The sequence below is a fragment of the Etheostoma spectabile genome, chromosome 13 (assembly GCF_008692095.1).
Source record: "Etheostoma spectabile isolate EspeVRDwgs_2016 chromosome 13, UIUC_Espe_1.0, whole genome shotgun sequence".
Classification (NCBI taxonomy): Eukaryota; Metazoa; Chordata; class Actinopteri; order Perciformes; family Percidae; genus Etheostoma; species Etheostoma spectabile.
The window spans coordinates 16,441,087-16,457,240 of NC_045745.1; the positions used below are offsets into that span (position 1 = coordinate 16,441,087).

Here is a 16,154-nt window from a genome sequence, read left to right on the forward strand (position 1 = left end):
CTGCTGTCAAATGAAATGGTTTATATTTCATGAGTGTCTGTGTGTGTGTGTGTGTGTGTGTAGAATTTCCAATATAAAAAGATTGGGTACCCTTTGAGTAAATTACACTGAGAATAATATCGGCACAGAGGACAAAGCTCGCACTGTGTGCTGGCTTTTGCCAAGAGCATTCCGGTGGTACGATTACTGGAGTTCCATTATGAACCACTGGGCAAATATTGCCAGTAAGAAGCCTCTGGGATAATCAAACCTATTATTTCCTTTTCTCCCCAAGCCAGCTAAGTAAGACCTTTTAGGATTGTGCTGGGTCTGCTGGAAAATGATATTCCCATGCGCTGTTGTTGGCAGGGAGACAGAGAGGAAATCTGCAGCCAAGCCGACTTGAGCCCAACTGATGAGACTCAAGCCTATTACAGTGCTCAGTGATCCCAGATGACACAATGGTGTATCTCTCTCCACCCTTTTCTTTGTGTCTGCCTGTTTCCCGCGGTCTGATCGTTTTCTTCTGAACACGCGAGTCGGGGTTGTCTCGGTGTGTCACTTGAGTTGTTACCTGACTATCTGTCTCTAGTCTCTATCCTTCGCGTTCCACTTCTGGGATTGCTCCGATGCTGCAGGGAATTCTGCCGGATGCATGCATTTTCTGTTTTCTTTCCGCTTTCTTTGTGGTGGAATTTTAAATTCTGTGGTTTTATAAGAACTATGGTTGACTTCTTCTCAGATCTCTGCAGGGTAAATTGAGACAGCTAGGTAGACTATCTGTCCAATCTGAGTTTTCTCTCACATGACTATTTGCAGCGGATCTGTGCAAAGTTTAGCTCCGCCCATGACGATTCAGATTGGTTTATAGAAATGTTATTAAAACACAAGCATGTTTTCCTCTCATCCCCGAATGCTGTGTGGAGTAGCCAGACTCCTTCAGCGTGCTTTGGAGGAAGTTCTGGCAGAGCGAGACTAATCTGTCTGTCACTCCCTCCTCTCTGTACGGACATGCGGCTGAATTAGTAGGGCAACATTAACTGTGTTATGACTCTGTTTTCTGGATGCACATTGCTCAGCTCGTCTGTTTTAGTGCTTGTTTCATGTCACCTCTACTGATCTTCACAAATTATTAAAAGCTACGGTGAGCTGAATGTACAGAGTTCGTTGCTTGAAGGACAAAAGACTGAGTGCACAGGATACAAATTCAACCATTTAAAGCTCAAACTAATGCATGCCATGGAAACGTTGCTCAATAAACTTTTGCTCCAGTGGAATAAAAGTGTCTCTCCAGCTGCTTTCAGAGACAGAATATGCTTTAAATGAAGAATCATGCAAACGCAAGGCCACTTTAAAGCACGCTAGTGAATCTCACCTGAAATTATTAGGTAAACGCAAATGAAGACCTGTCAAACTTATCAACATGAATACCGGTATGCTGACTTGCTGACATTGAAAAAAACTACTCTTTTCTTTCCTGACATTGAATTTAAAACCTGTTTTTATTTCTATCGATTTAGCTTTCAATTTTGTTTTAATTTTAATTTTGGAATAGTATATTTTTCATCTATTCACAATTAAAAAGTTTTTATTATTGAGCTTTCATTTACTTTTAGTTTTTGTGTGCATCTTTTTAGTTTGTTTTGCATTTGCTATTGAATTCCAGGCCTTAATGCCAAATAGCAACCTTCTAGATATGTTGGACTTATAGAGATGTCCCCTTAAATTCAGCCTTACATACTGTACTGTATGTTGTATCTTTCAGTTTGTCCAGGAATTTGCAATTTGCGATTCACGTAAATTATCCTGTGAGTTAAGTGCAACTTGCAATTTTGACCAATCACCACAACTTTATCGCAAATTTTTCCCACAGTCCTACGTGCCAGACTTTGCGCCGGTGTGTGATGCTGAGAGCCACTGACCAAGCGGGGGTGAGAACGGGTTGATGTAACACATGTGTGTTGCCAAATTCATTTCCTTGCTTCTGATATGAAGGTGTGTGTGACTCGCACATCTCACATTTCAGACCGTCCTGCCAATCTGTATACATTTTAACATCAAAGTCCCCTGTAATGATTTTTCACTCTAAAATGGCTGAAAGCTGCTGCTGTTTCCTGTCAGCGCTCTCCCCGCAACGGACACGCGCACACACAGAAAAAAAACGGATATGAGACGTACAGGATGACCTAAATTGAGGACAGCTACACTTTCTATTGTAAGTTCAATGATAAGTTAAAGTCCAATAAGTACTTTATCAAACCGTATGAATGTGTGGCCCAGGCCAGGATAGGAAACCAACTAACTAACAATGTAAAGATCAACAAGCCATTGACAGAAATGTTCAAACTTGTGAATTGGTGTGATGATGATTACCTTGTTCTACACGTTTCCAAGACTGAAGAGATGGTGTTTGACCCTCGGGGAGTCGGTGACCACAGGCCTGTGGTCATCCACAACCAATCCATAACTTGGGCCCACTCATACGAATATCTTGGTGTTTATTGACGAGTCACTAACCTGGAGCACACATGTCCACAGTCTCTGTTGCAGACTGCAGCAACGGTTGCATTTCTTAGGTCGTTTGCGGATTCATGGTGTCGATAAAAAATGTACGTGGATATTTTATCAAGCAGCCCTGGGGAGCCGGGTCAGGTACGGTATCACAGCTTGGTTTGGCAACCTCCCTGTGCAGTTGAAAACTAAACTGTTCCGATTGATTCATACTGCCTGGAAGATCATTGGTGTTAAAGAGCACTTATCCATGCCAAGTATTTATGAACAGGTTTCTTTGTGTCAAGCCGATAGAATTCTTAGTGAAGCGTCTCACATTCTGTACACAGAATATAAGCTGCTGCCATCAGGTAGGAGGTTTGGAGCTCCTCGCTGCAGACTTAACCATTTCAAAAACTTGTTTATCCCAACGTCTATTAAGCTTCTGCAGCATCCTGAACTTTTTTGGTAATGTTACTAGGAACACTCGGACCTGTCAGGCTCCACCTTCAGTACAGGATCGTTTGGGGGGGAGTGACAGTGACCGGTGTGGGTGCAGCTTACTGTCATGCACTCTCATTTATTGTATCCAAGCACATTATGCATTTTAGGAAATAGACTGGTTATATATTTTGTGCATTTAGAGAAAATAGAAAAACATAGTTGAGGTCCTGTTCGTTTAAGAAAATAGGTGGTTAAATGGAAAATGTAATTGGACAAATTCATCCAATGGGATCGCTTGTTAGCTGCATGTAGGAGAGTTACCCCAGTTGGATCATAGATGCACAGAGGATTCAAGAGTTTCACCAGCCCTTTGCCTAGTAGACTTGATAGTATGCTGATAACAGGTAACCATAGCTACCTCTCTGTCCTCTGCCTGCCGTGAGCGTTTCAGCGCCCTGTCTGCGGCAGGTGGTATCGGGGGTGTTACTTGCCGTTGGTCTATCGGTCTGCCCTGCACTGGAGCCTGCAGGCCTCTGGTTTCAGTCTGTTGGACTTAACCTCACCAGTGACGCTGTTGTATCGAAAGTACAGCTCTCTAAATAGTCTGTTGTTAAAAAATGCTACAGACTCGAAATCTAGAGGCTGTCAGAGCTCTAGCCAGTTTTAAGGCCGCTAGCCATGAGTTGAGGACTGTTTTTTTCTTATCAAAGGTAGCCTGTGGAAATGTATCGGAACCCCAGCTGCTTTAGCCCTATACAATTCATTACTGCCGCCAGGGGCAATACAGTATAAAATGGTACAGTACCCATTTTAATCATTGTACCAGTGAGAAGAAATAAAATACGTCTGTTATATCACCATTACTCAAATTCCAGTTCAGTTCATCTTTAACATACTCTCCTTCCCTCTGTCCTGCATCTGTCTTCATCTCTCTTTCCCTCTATTAATCATTCACTCACACACAGTGGCACATACACATTCATAAACGTCCATCAGCCACCTCCCCCCTATTTCTCTCTGTTTTCAAATCACTCCCGCTCTGCTCTCTCATTCTGCCTATAACTCCCCCCCCCCCCCCCCCCCCCCCCCCCCCCCCACACACACACACCCCTAACATCCTCAGAAGTAATCATTAGCACTGCCATCACGCTTTGGAATTTGTCTGTCTGTTTTCCTCCTTTTCCTGACATTTATGACTCCACGTCCCAAATTTATGGACAATTTGACTCACTTAAAATCTATAAGATAAAGAGGCCAGGGCTTTTTTTTCTCCCCATAATGGGTCACTGCGCCGCCCTGAAATCTCCATCTCTAGGCTGAGTTAGTGATTCATGACATCATCAAGCAGAAGCGACAGCTAAGTGACTGGCTGGCTGAAGCCTGTTCATTGAACTCTCTACAAGGACATGGGTTTAAAAAAATAAATAAAATCTGAGCCGGGATTTGAACAGTCATACGCAGTACAGTGGTAGTGGAGAGAGAAGTCAACCAAACTCAACTGCTTTTTGGTTTTAGCAAAGCTAGTATTGTGGCTCTAGGGATAACAATGTCGGCCAAAAATGAAATCCAGACAATATTGGATGGATTGCCATAACATTTTGTTTTCTAATTTATGTTGCACACAGAATGATGGTTTACGACAAAAAAAGATGGCTATATGTCCAGGGTGTACCACTGTCAGCTGGGATTGGCTCCAGCCCTCTAGCGAATTGAAGGATAAGTGGCTATAGTTTATGGATGGATGGATGATAGCTTATGGATGAATGGATTGATGGATGGATGAATGGATGATCTTTTAATAACCTTCATTATTGCAACCATAGCAAAGAACGTCCCCTAACTTGAATGAAGTAGTCAGAGATGGCATATTTTGTCGTTTTTATTTGAAAGACTGTACGCGTCTATTTAAATTACCCAAATCTCTCACTAAATATTAACCTGACATGCCAGATGGTTTGTTACACAGGACCATCTAAGAAGCCATCATTGGAAACTGTCTGATGTGGATTCTGAGCAAGTCTCTTTGTAATAACATTCACCTTCCTTTGTGAGGATAATGGATATCTCCCGAGTGTACATATTTGGTACCCTGCCTGATATTTATACTTGAGATTATTGAATTGTCTTACATATACTGGAGCATCCAATGTTCTGTCCATCCTATATTCAGTTTGCATTGCAAAAAGTTTGAATTAAACATTATTTTCTGTTGCAGTTTCGCTAAGATATTGTTGTTTTTGATCCTGCGTATAATAAAAATATCCTGTGAAAAAAAAAACATGAATCAGTTAACCCTTGCATATACTCACTGTCACTGTGAGTCCCAGCTAGATAGAATTGATGGGTTTCCAACTACCTGTCATATGTAGCAGTGAACACAGCTGTCTGGAACATCTCTCCTTCCTTAAGATGCCTTTCTTTTTGTGCAGTTCCTGTCACTTACATCTAAGTGAAGAACCTCTCATTAAATCCCACATGATTTCGCGCAACAACAACTTCAATAATCATCTGTCTTCCTCTGTGCCTTTAATTCAGTTGCAAACATGACAGGCATTAAGGTTGAAGTTGGGATGTCTTCCGGCGAATGCGGCAGAGATTTCCTTTTTTTATTCTGCGGTGACGCCGGCTGGGAGAGACGCAGCGGAAAACAGAGGGTCCAGGGCTGTCGAGTAAGCTGCTATCTCCATCACTTCAAAGTGTCTCTAGCACATTAAATGCACCATCCATCATACATCGCTGACATTGCTCACACAATAGTTAGCAGGGACGATTTTATGTTTGGCAGTCTCTACAGAGGCTCTCTATTAAAAACTAGACTTAAAGCACTTTTTGAAGTCAGTCACTGCTCAGTGGATTGATCTGTTAGAACACTGGCTCAGTACTTTAGATAACACTTTACTTAACTAGAGTATAATTCCTACCACTACATGTGAGTATTTTAATTATATATGTATAATATAATGAAAAAAACAGGGGACAAGTCTTGATTGTGGATCTGGGAACCCTTTGGAGAAATAAAGCACATGCTTATCAAGTGTAAATGTTTTACACAGTGATGAAAACTACATCTGTAAATACTGTCAGAAAGGAACAAGTAAAAGGGGAGAGTGATTATGTGTTGAGTGATTCATAGTGATACACTCAAATTGCATTTGCTTCTTAATAAAGTAAGCTTTTAGTTTTTAGATTAGCCCATAATCCCCTAAAGACGGGCAGTTTTTCCAGAAACCTCTTACATAATTAGTTGAATCCTTCAAAAAGGACACAAGCGCTGTCTATACTTAACTTGAGCTGAACTCATAAATTCATAACTACACAGTGACTAATCTATATATTATGAGAAGAATAATTCAAGTTACATTCATCTTGGCAGAGGCAAAGGCTTCGGGATATTTACAAAATATACTACAGCTGTGTTTTATCATGTTTATATAAAAATGAACGTACTGTACATACTCACATAGGTGTATGACAGGATATCCCAAATATTAGACACATACAGTGGCTCCTATAATAGAGAAAGTGACTTCTGAATGCTGAAATAATGTTTCTTTTTTAAATGAATTCACTCATTCCACACGCTCATATTTAGTTTTGATGCATAAAACTTACATTTAGATTTACGTTAGATTTTAAATCCTAGCAGTACAAACTATGCAGCTTTTACATCAGTGTTGCCTCAGAATATGACCTGACAGACTTTTTTTTTTAAGCATAGATCAAGTGCTGACCTCGATTTGAGTATTGTATTTTTAGAACTCCATGATCTATATGCAAAATGTAGTCAGTGTATTTACATAGAGAACATTAATGGAGTTTTTTGGAGGAAAGCAGTGGGAGCTGCTTTTCACGGTACAGCAAAGGCAACTTGATAGTTATATTGATGCATGTGCTGCATTGCATACCCTCTTCATTCATTCATCTGTTTAATTAAAAGTTTGCATTAGAAAAAGCATAACTGAGGTCATTTTTAAGTACACCTGGTTAACCATACATGTATTTGCTGCATGCTTTACTGTGATGACATGGTAACATTAGTGTGTTTCCACTATTAGAGACTGCAAACATCAGTGTGCTCCAGTCTTTTTCCCCTTTAATGTTTGCTGTTCTAGATCTGCAGCGCATTATATAATATAATATGCATAATATGGAGAACCATTTCCAGGTAACTCTATTAGCCTGTCTTGCCTACATATTAAATTAGAAGAGGTGGTACACTGTTGTTGGTGTGAAAGTCACAAATAAGTTTCTTTTTACAACATTTGAAATATTTAGGCTTGTGGAGGATATCCTATCATTACATGCCAAAACGCTTACTGATCAGGTGAAACAACAAGACATTAGTGTTTCAATGTTTTTTACCCTCAGGACATGATATTAAAAGATGAAATAATCAAACAGTAAAACAGTTACTTGCAACTTAACTTTACTTAAGTAACACTACTTGGACCTGAATAATAAAAGTGGTCTACTCTTACCAATCCTGTTATATCAGTCCTGTGGTGGTGGTGTAATCTACGTGATACGCAGTGTACCCGCTAGGAATGCTCCAGGATTTCTACATTTACTACAATACTTTACTTTAGACTACACTACTGTGTCAGTCACCCTAGAGGACACTTTGTACCCAGAGCTCTCATTCAAATTCTTCACCCAAAGCTCTAGTATTCAGTGGAATACAAATGGCCCAAATGACAGCCCAGTTCCCTCTATGTCAGGCATTGCTGCAAGGGACGTCTGGCTTTCCAAGCTGAGTGATTGTAACCTGGTGCAACTAAATCCCACAAAAGACAAGCTACTTTGCACTGGGGTGGCATCATCTGGATGAAACTGAAGCGGGTCTCAGTAACGCCTGACATGTTATCACACAACCAAATCCAAACATGTGTGTCGGATTCACACTCAACATGTCCAACACATCCCCTGGCATTCCTTCTCCAACCCTTTGCCTAAGTGAGAAATGGGAATCATTTTGGTTCGGGAAACCAACATGTGGACAGGCACAACACGTCGGGGAAGTAATACTATCAGGGTGCGCTCTTGGACTCTTGCAGTTGTTTGTAACATGAAAAGAAATCTTTGGCGTGGTACCCTCAGCCTCCACCAAGCCATAAAAAGGATCAATCTCAACTAGAAGCACCATTTTCCTTCTCTATCAAGGTTGGTGAGGGGGCATAAAAGCCTTGACTTGACATAAAAGGCAGAGACACTTAGACGCTGGGAAATAAAAACAAATTGTTCAAAAGAGGAGGTGTGAAAGCCAGAGAGAGGATGACACCAGCCAGCATGATGTCTTTCACTTAATAGCTGCTTATGGCTCCTCTTTGTTGAGGAATGTCACGTTAGTGGAAATGTTACTTTCAGTATGCAAATTGCATATTTGCAGTCATACAGACATAGAAGAGCACCGTTCACACCGTTCAAATCACAGACACACACACCTATTCTTTCAGAGAACTAAGAGGTGGTCCCTGTCACGAGGTTAATACACACATTGGAGAGCTCAACAAAAGCATCCTGAACCTAACAGCCTGTATATAAGCTGCATTTAATACCAACCAGATTATGCAAATATGTCAGTGTCAGTGAGTGTGTGTTTGTGTGTGTGTACATGCATGGGTTTGCTTTTGGGACCTTTTTGACTACACTTGCAAAATAATAAAACAACAAATTTTGGACTAATCTATTTTTGCATCATCAATTACAGATGTGTGTCCAATCAGCTTCATCTGTACTGCCAGTGAAAAAATGTACCGTGTTCAGAAGATACTACATCAAGCAAGAGTAAGTAGGAAAGTTAGCAGTAATTAGGGAATGAATGAGACGCCAAAAATAAGTATAAACAGACAGACAGATACAGAAGCACATAAACAAACCACACAAAGAATAGTGTCGGTGCATATTACGTACAAAGTATAGAAGTATGCCCTTTTAACCACATTAATGCCGGTGTGTACATTAATATAAATAGAATTACACATTAAAAGTTAGAAAGAGGTATTACACTGTGCCAGAAGTTAAACAAGTGCAATTAGTCCAGTAAGGGAGTCCAATCCAGTAAGAACGCGGCATGCAGCCTCTCAGATGCAAATAGATGTTATTATTCAGTTCTATACTATTAAAGGTTAATATTCCCTTTAACGACACAGGGGAACGGGTTTAAGGGTGAATGAAGGGAAAATATCCTCTCAGAGTCTAGTGGAGTCTAGTTAGGAAATGAGTGTGTGTGTGTGTGTGTGTGTGTGCGAGAGAGTGAGTGAGTGAGTCTCCGTTTTCTATCTGACCACAGTGACAGAAAGAAGGGTACAGGTGGGTAATCAATACCAAAAACCTGATCTGCACATATTAGTAAGGCCCTACCCTGCAGACACCTGCAGAGGAAAGCGAGTTTGAAACCAATCAGTTTATTTAGAAATATAAGTACAAATATGAAATGTACATTAATATCTCAGCAATATCTACAACTACCTTGTAAATATAATGCAAGAGTTAAAAGTGTTCGATCATTTAAAGTCTTGTAATTTTCTTTCAGAATGATTCACCAACTGCAGAGCATGTTGCCTCAACATTACAAGCTACAGGAAAACATAAAGCAAGAAAAATTCCAAAAGTGACATTGACTGTCAAACATGTAACCGTTTTAGTTGTCAACAAAATTATTACATTAGATCCGTAAGCAGTGAAACAACTCATTAAACTATTGATTTCTTCTTACTTTACTTCTGACTCACTAGCTCACTTTGTTAACTCACACACAACCACTCACAAATGATCTCAATAAAACATTCAGCATAAACACAAAATCATTTACATTCATACAAGTCCTTCCTTTTTATCCAATCAACCTTTAAGTAAAACCCCACACAGTAAGCCTTAGGACCTCCATGGCCTACTTCTTGTCTGCATGAGTGAAATCGTTACTCTTTCTTCTCACCATGGCACTGTATTATCCTCCAGGTCAAGTTTGGCCGGCCCTAGCTGAAACAAACACCTTAGGAGGCCACTGTGCCCTAAGCCCAGCTGTTTGAAGATGAACTACCTCCCTGACTCCAGCTGAGAGATCAGAAATGGATAATGGATTTAGGCTAACACGGAGAGAGGGAAGGGGGGGGGTTGTCACTGCTTTCACCTGGGGGCAAAAAAACCTCTCGCTCGTTTTTTTTTTTTTTTCTTCTTCATTTATCTGTGGAGGGCTGACAGAACACATATGCTCTTTTCAGTAATGTTCTGCTTCACACTTGTACGGTTACATGCATTTGGGAGCTGTCCGGGAAAGTGCAGCCTTGCACAGTCAGCCGCTGGGAGCTGCCCAGGGAAAAAAAATAGTTTTGCTCCAGTGGAGCAACCGAAGGTTGCTCAAGGACATTTTAACAGCGGTTGCTAGATAACGGGAGAACATTGGTGGTGCAGTTCCACTGACATCCACCATGATTGAGATATTGTCTGAAGATGTGACATTGCAGGGTATTATCGCCTGCAGACTATTGGGTGTCGCTGTGGGGATCACATTTGAGGGTATATGGATGAAGGATGTGGGACATCACTGTCAAGCAGCACTGATTTGTGTGTGTGTGTGTGTGTGTGTGTGTGTGTGTTAGTGTGTGTGTGTGTGTGTGTGTGTGTGTGTGTGTGTGTGGGTGTGTGTGTGTGTGTGTTAGTGAAGGTAGGAAGGGGACTGAAATGTTACCGGCTGTATCTAACAATTTTTGTAACTTTCTGACTCTGAAAATCACATCTGCTTGCACTGATTGGCCATGTGTGGAGAACTCTCTCACTCTCATTTTCCACAAAACTTCCCTTTTTGAAACTGTCCGAGTGTTATTGCAATTATCCCCATTCATATGAATCGTTGCTTCAAGACTACCTTAAAAAAAACTTTAAGCCACCACACCCAAATGTCACATCTTCCATATTAAACGAGTAGAAATAAAACAAGACAAGATGGTGTAACCAGCACCCAGCCTACAGTTTGGAGGTCTTTTTAGTGACTCCATCCAGAAGGTCCTCAGTGATTCCTGAATGCAGGCTCACCAGCGGCTTGGTAGCTTGCCAGTTACTTCTCTCTCCAGATCTATTTTGTCTTGAGGTACACAACTTTTTTTTGTTACTTTGTAGGTGAAGAACTAGGTGAAACACTATGAAGGTTTTCCAGGAGAAGTCTGAAAATGAGCGCCTTTATCTCCATATCTAAACGCATAGGCACCAATAATACTGAGCTCCCATGTGTGCAGACTGCCAGTAGGATACATTCATTTAAAATGAAACATTGCAGTTGGTGCTAAGTGGAGCACCAACTGTGTGATTGGTTATGTCTCTGTCGGTCCCCTGCTCCATTGATTCTTAATTTCTCACGAAGCTGATTGCGGTTACATGTCAGTTAAACGTTTCATTTCCAATCCTATCTGTATTCGTGAGAAGTGACGCTGTCCTGAGTTGAAAGATAGCCTACTTTACGGCTTTATTATTGAGTTAATAGGCGTGTTTGTTCGTTTCGGCTGCTGTCCATTTCCTAAGGTTCAGAAATGCAAACATTTTTTGACTACTAATTTTTTTAAAGGGCGTGCGTCCGTGTGCACCCACGGAGGAAAACATAAATCGGCACCTATGTCTAAACAATATCTTCCCACTTTCAATTTTCAGTCTACCTTCCAGTTTGGCTGAACAACTATAAACCACTTGTTTCCTAGTATAACCTGCCCTTACCCACCCAAAACTTACATTACTGTAGCATGTTACTGAGCAATGCATTAATGGCCAATACTGGCTGGGTAACATGATAAAACAAATGATCAACCCTACAAAATACATTAAATCACAGCCTTGATATGCTTGTAAACAGAGAAGACGTATTTGTTAATCAGTCCTTTGACTCTCTTTATCTGTATGAGTGTGTAAACCTTCTATTTTATAACCACACAGAGAGCAAAGGAAGATGAGAAAATGTTCTGATGTTGTATTACCTAATTCCTCCTCTATTTTACTTGCTGTCTCTTATCATTATTTGCTTATTTATGCTATGTATGGTATTTAGGGTTATTTTCTCTTTTTCAATCTGCCATCCTTAGCTAACAATACACAGTATTCCATCAGGCATACGACCATAGTCATCAATTAACAATTTGTATAATGCATTGTGCATGAGTGACTTGCAATTATGTTTTCATGCTCTGTTCGCCCAAAGGAATATGGAAATTATGTCTTTACTTATTTCTTCGGTACAGGATAAAAACACATTTTTACTGTAAGTCTGTTTAGTTCCACTCATCAGCATGTAAGAAAGCCTGCAGCAGCCACCCTATTATTAATAAAGGATAAGTGGAGGGCGGTTGCATGATGGCAAACCCCTACTTAACCAGTGCAAAGCATTCCTTCAATTGCAGACCCTATACATTAGGGGAAGTCATTCTTGGGTCTGATGGCTGTGCCTAATAATGTGGCATTAACCTTGAATACTCTCAAGGTCTCAGATAGCAAAGGGAACCCAGATGGGCCAAACGCTGCGTTCGTCTGCAGACAGATGGGTTTTAACGGTGCACCCGCTCAAGCTGCAAACGATCTCAAGTTATAGCACCACGCTGTTTATGTATCTCTTTTCTTTTTTTTTCTTTTTTTTACACCTTTTACATTATCACTGAGTTTTTGAGTGTGAAGGTTATGAAGCCAAATGGATAAGTAGGCTATCTAACAGAACGGGCAGCAATTACAGCAACAGCATCACGGAGATGACTTAAATTGGAGGCACTTTACATGTTCATATTTAGATTTTAAACAGCACTTTTGATTTGTGAAAAATACATTCCATATGCTCAGTTAAAGCAACTGGAATTTGAGCAATCATTTGAGCATTATCTAAAATGATGCAGAACATGTATTTGTGCATGTGAAATGCTAAATGCATAATGGTGGTCAACTGTATCTCAAGGCAAAAAAAAACAAGAAGACTTCAGTTAGTGCTTTTCTCTCTTGTAATTCATGTTTAACTAGCGCAGTGCCAATTGAAAACTTCACACGGGACAATTTGCTTTCTTGGGTGCTGAGCAATACACCTGCCACCTGCATCTTGTTTGACGCTGTAACAATTAATGTAGGTCTCTTCTTAATACACTACACAGTGTGTACATAGTGCACTACCAATAAATATGTCCTGTAGATCTAAAGAGCTCGCACTTGACATTGCACGTCCTTTGGAACTCAGCAATACACCTGACAAGTGGGAAGTCGATCGGATTAGTGATTGTCAAGAAAATCGAAGGACAGACTGACAGACTCCTTCCATTTTAATGAGATTTCCCAATGAGTTTTAGTCATCTTAACCACGTCGCTAAAACTCAGACATTCTTGAATCCCGGAAGATGAATTCCATGACTATTCATCTAGCAGCACGATGTGGTTGATTCTTTGGATTCGGAGAAGTTGTTTCTGCACAATACAAACATGTGTTCATGTTCCCCATAGGCTGTATTGGGGAACATGGCTTTTCATTTAGTGCCATCATCAGGTCCAAATTTCAAATTGCACAATACTTTGATTTATGACCAAATATCTGCGAAATATAACATGTTGCCATTGGTATTTTTATCATGGTTATTTGGGTCTACTCTGTAAATACATCTACTGCATGTCTGTGCGTCCTGGAAGAACAGAAGATCCTTCTTCTTCTTCTGTTGTTCGTCCTGAGATTTCTCCCTTCCTCCTGTTTGCCACTTCCAACCTAAAGGCAGCTACTATTCTGGGTATATTTTCAGGCGTCAGTTGTTTTGTTCCCTAATATTCTGCATCTTCTAAAATCTGCAAAGCTCATTGAAGCCTTTGGGAGCAACTAAATTAACTTAAATATCAGATTGTTTTCAACTGTTGCTGATTTCTTATTAAGGGTTATCAGTCTAAAAGTTTCCTTTTTTAGTGTCAAATGTCAGTTTGAGTTTCAGGTGTTCTCAGAAGCATTATCTGCCTGAACTGACTGAAGAACATGCTGAACGATCTGATTTTTTTTCCCTCCGCTTTCAGCCTAAGGAAAACCATTTTGTTTTTCAATCCTTGGGCGCATTCACCTTGTGATTCTTACAAGCTGTGCTTTTAAATTACTGTTCCTTTGAACGCAGCAGGTGAAATATTTCTCTTGCTCTAAGTTTGTTGCGTATATTTGATGTTTTTTATTAACCTTGATCTGTTACTTGCTTGATAGTAAACCTTTTATAAAATGTACTTCTCTTGAATCCCCAGCAACCCCCCACAGTCACAAACATAAAGGCACTCATGCAGTCACTAATACACTCTGCCTCTGTTAAAGACTTCTATGGGTACTTACCCAACACACAAGTACGCACAAAAATCACCCTCCTGGTAACATAAATCATCCTCTTTTTCACCCATGGTCAATTATATAACAATTGAAGTGTTGATGCTAAATTTAGTCTCTATTTTTTTTATCAAAACACTTTTATTTTTCTGCAATGCCAGCCTTTTATTCAGCCTATCAGACCTGTCCTTTGGCAAGCATGTTAGCAATTACAGGTGATAATGTCTCTTCTCAATGAAAAGCTCATAGTGAGCTATTAATCTTTGTCCTTTCAGTACAGTAGGATGTTTGCAAAAGGCTTGGGCTGCATTGAGCTCTCTGTACCAAAGCAATGGGGATTACCTTGTTCCCTGTGGGGGCTGGAGGGTCGGGAGAAAGAGAGGCCGATTTAAAGAGATTGGCTGAAAGAGAGATCGCTGCAGGAGATCTGGCATGCGTTAGCGATGGCTACTTAGAAGCTAAACTGAAGAATTGAAAAAGACTCGTCTTCCTCCTCCCACGCTTAACCTTTTACACAGACGGAAATAATTATAAATCCCAATGACGGACCCATTGTGAATTTGTGAATAGCAAATGTGGTCCCAATTATCTCCGACCAATAAGGTGTCACTGCTAAGGTGAGTAATGAGGGGTTATACAGTACATATCTGTCATCTGGTGTGAAATGAAAGGTGATCATCTTATCATAATGACTTGTGTCCGACTGAGTAACTGGCTGATGTAAACAGATATAAACTGTTAAATGAATCAGCTGCTTCATTAATGAAATCACAGCTTACTGAATGACTGAGACACTAATTGTTTAAGCTGCCTTCATAGTAGGTTTGGCTCATGATGGAACAGCCAGTGAATGTAGAGTCTGCTTCTTATGTTAAGGCTTACAGACTGGAGCAATTTCCCTAAAACAGCTGTAAAATCTGATATGCACTGGGTATTAGCTGCATTCTATAATATATTACACACAGTGCAAGTCAACTCTTAAACAGCAGACAAGTTAGAACGTTTTTTAATCTACATCGGACACATAAAAACATTTTATTTCTGTTTTACTTTGTGAGGTTAATTTTCATAATGTTAGCCTGCTATCCCCCGTTTGTTACAGCTTAATGGAAACATCCACATTCCGTATGTACATCCCGACTGACCAAAATGCACACATCAAGGAAGATTTTAACACATATGCAGTATGCAGTTGACAACGCTTAAGCATGTTTGATTGTTTGGGTTTAGTGAGACACAGCAACTCCAGTTCAACAAAGGCTGAATGCATGTTTTCAACTGTTCCACCCACTATTCATCTTACTGGGAAACCATAATCCTCCCAAAGGATTGCTCTAAAAGTCATTGGAGGCTTTTTGAACAGCTCATCTGTGTCTCGCCTTGTGAGCTATTTTAAAGCTTTAGAGCGTAACTTTTTTTATGTTAATGAAGTCCGTTACATTCAAACAATTGCCAAATAAGTTGATACAAAGCTAATTAAGACCATCAGCTTCACACAACTCTCTCTGTATTTCTCAGTGTGGCAATGCTTAGAACATGGAGTCGTCCGGTGACTTTCCCTCGCAGAAACCCGAGTGAAGATAATTACCTCTTCTGAAAAGTCCCTCATGTTTTTTATTCCACCGTGTCCTCCTTGGCTACAAGTCACTGTGGGGAGGAAGGGTGGGGGCGCGTGCGCGATTACGGAAGGCTTGTGTCACGTGGATGCAACAACAGTGGTGTTGTCATTACTTTGAATTCCTCATGGGGGCGACAGAAACTACACATGATAGCTTTAAGGGGCTAACCCAACAAGCATGGTTTAGCCAACAAGCAACATCTGTGTCACTGTCAAAGCTGTCCGTGTATCTTAATTAGTACTGTATCCAGCAACACATCCTCATACCAAACGATAGAACAGGATTGTTTGCCAATGACTCCTCCTAATGACATTAATTGAAAC

At 40.4% G+C, this 16,154-nt stretch overlaps 1 protein-coding gene and 1 long non-coding RNA gene across 2 annotated transcripts in view; both read right to left on the bottom strand.

Annotated features, from left to right (window-relative positions):
* Positions 1–16,154, bottom strand: part of LOC116700081 (BMP/retinoic acid-inducible neural-specific protein 3) — a 119,070-nt gene that overhangs the window by 8,977 nt on the left and 93,939 nt on the right. The gene's annotated exons all lie outside the window — the stretch shown is intronic.
* LOC116700086 (uncharacterized) lies at positions 889–16,140 on the bottom strand. Its single transcript, XR_004334566.1, has 3 exons — positions 16,130–16,140; positions 1,050–1,058; positions 889–959 (listed from the first exon to the last, which is right to left on the bottom strand). It is a non-coding gene; the product is annotated as an uncharacterized LOC116700086 (long non-coding RNA).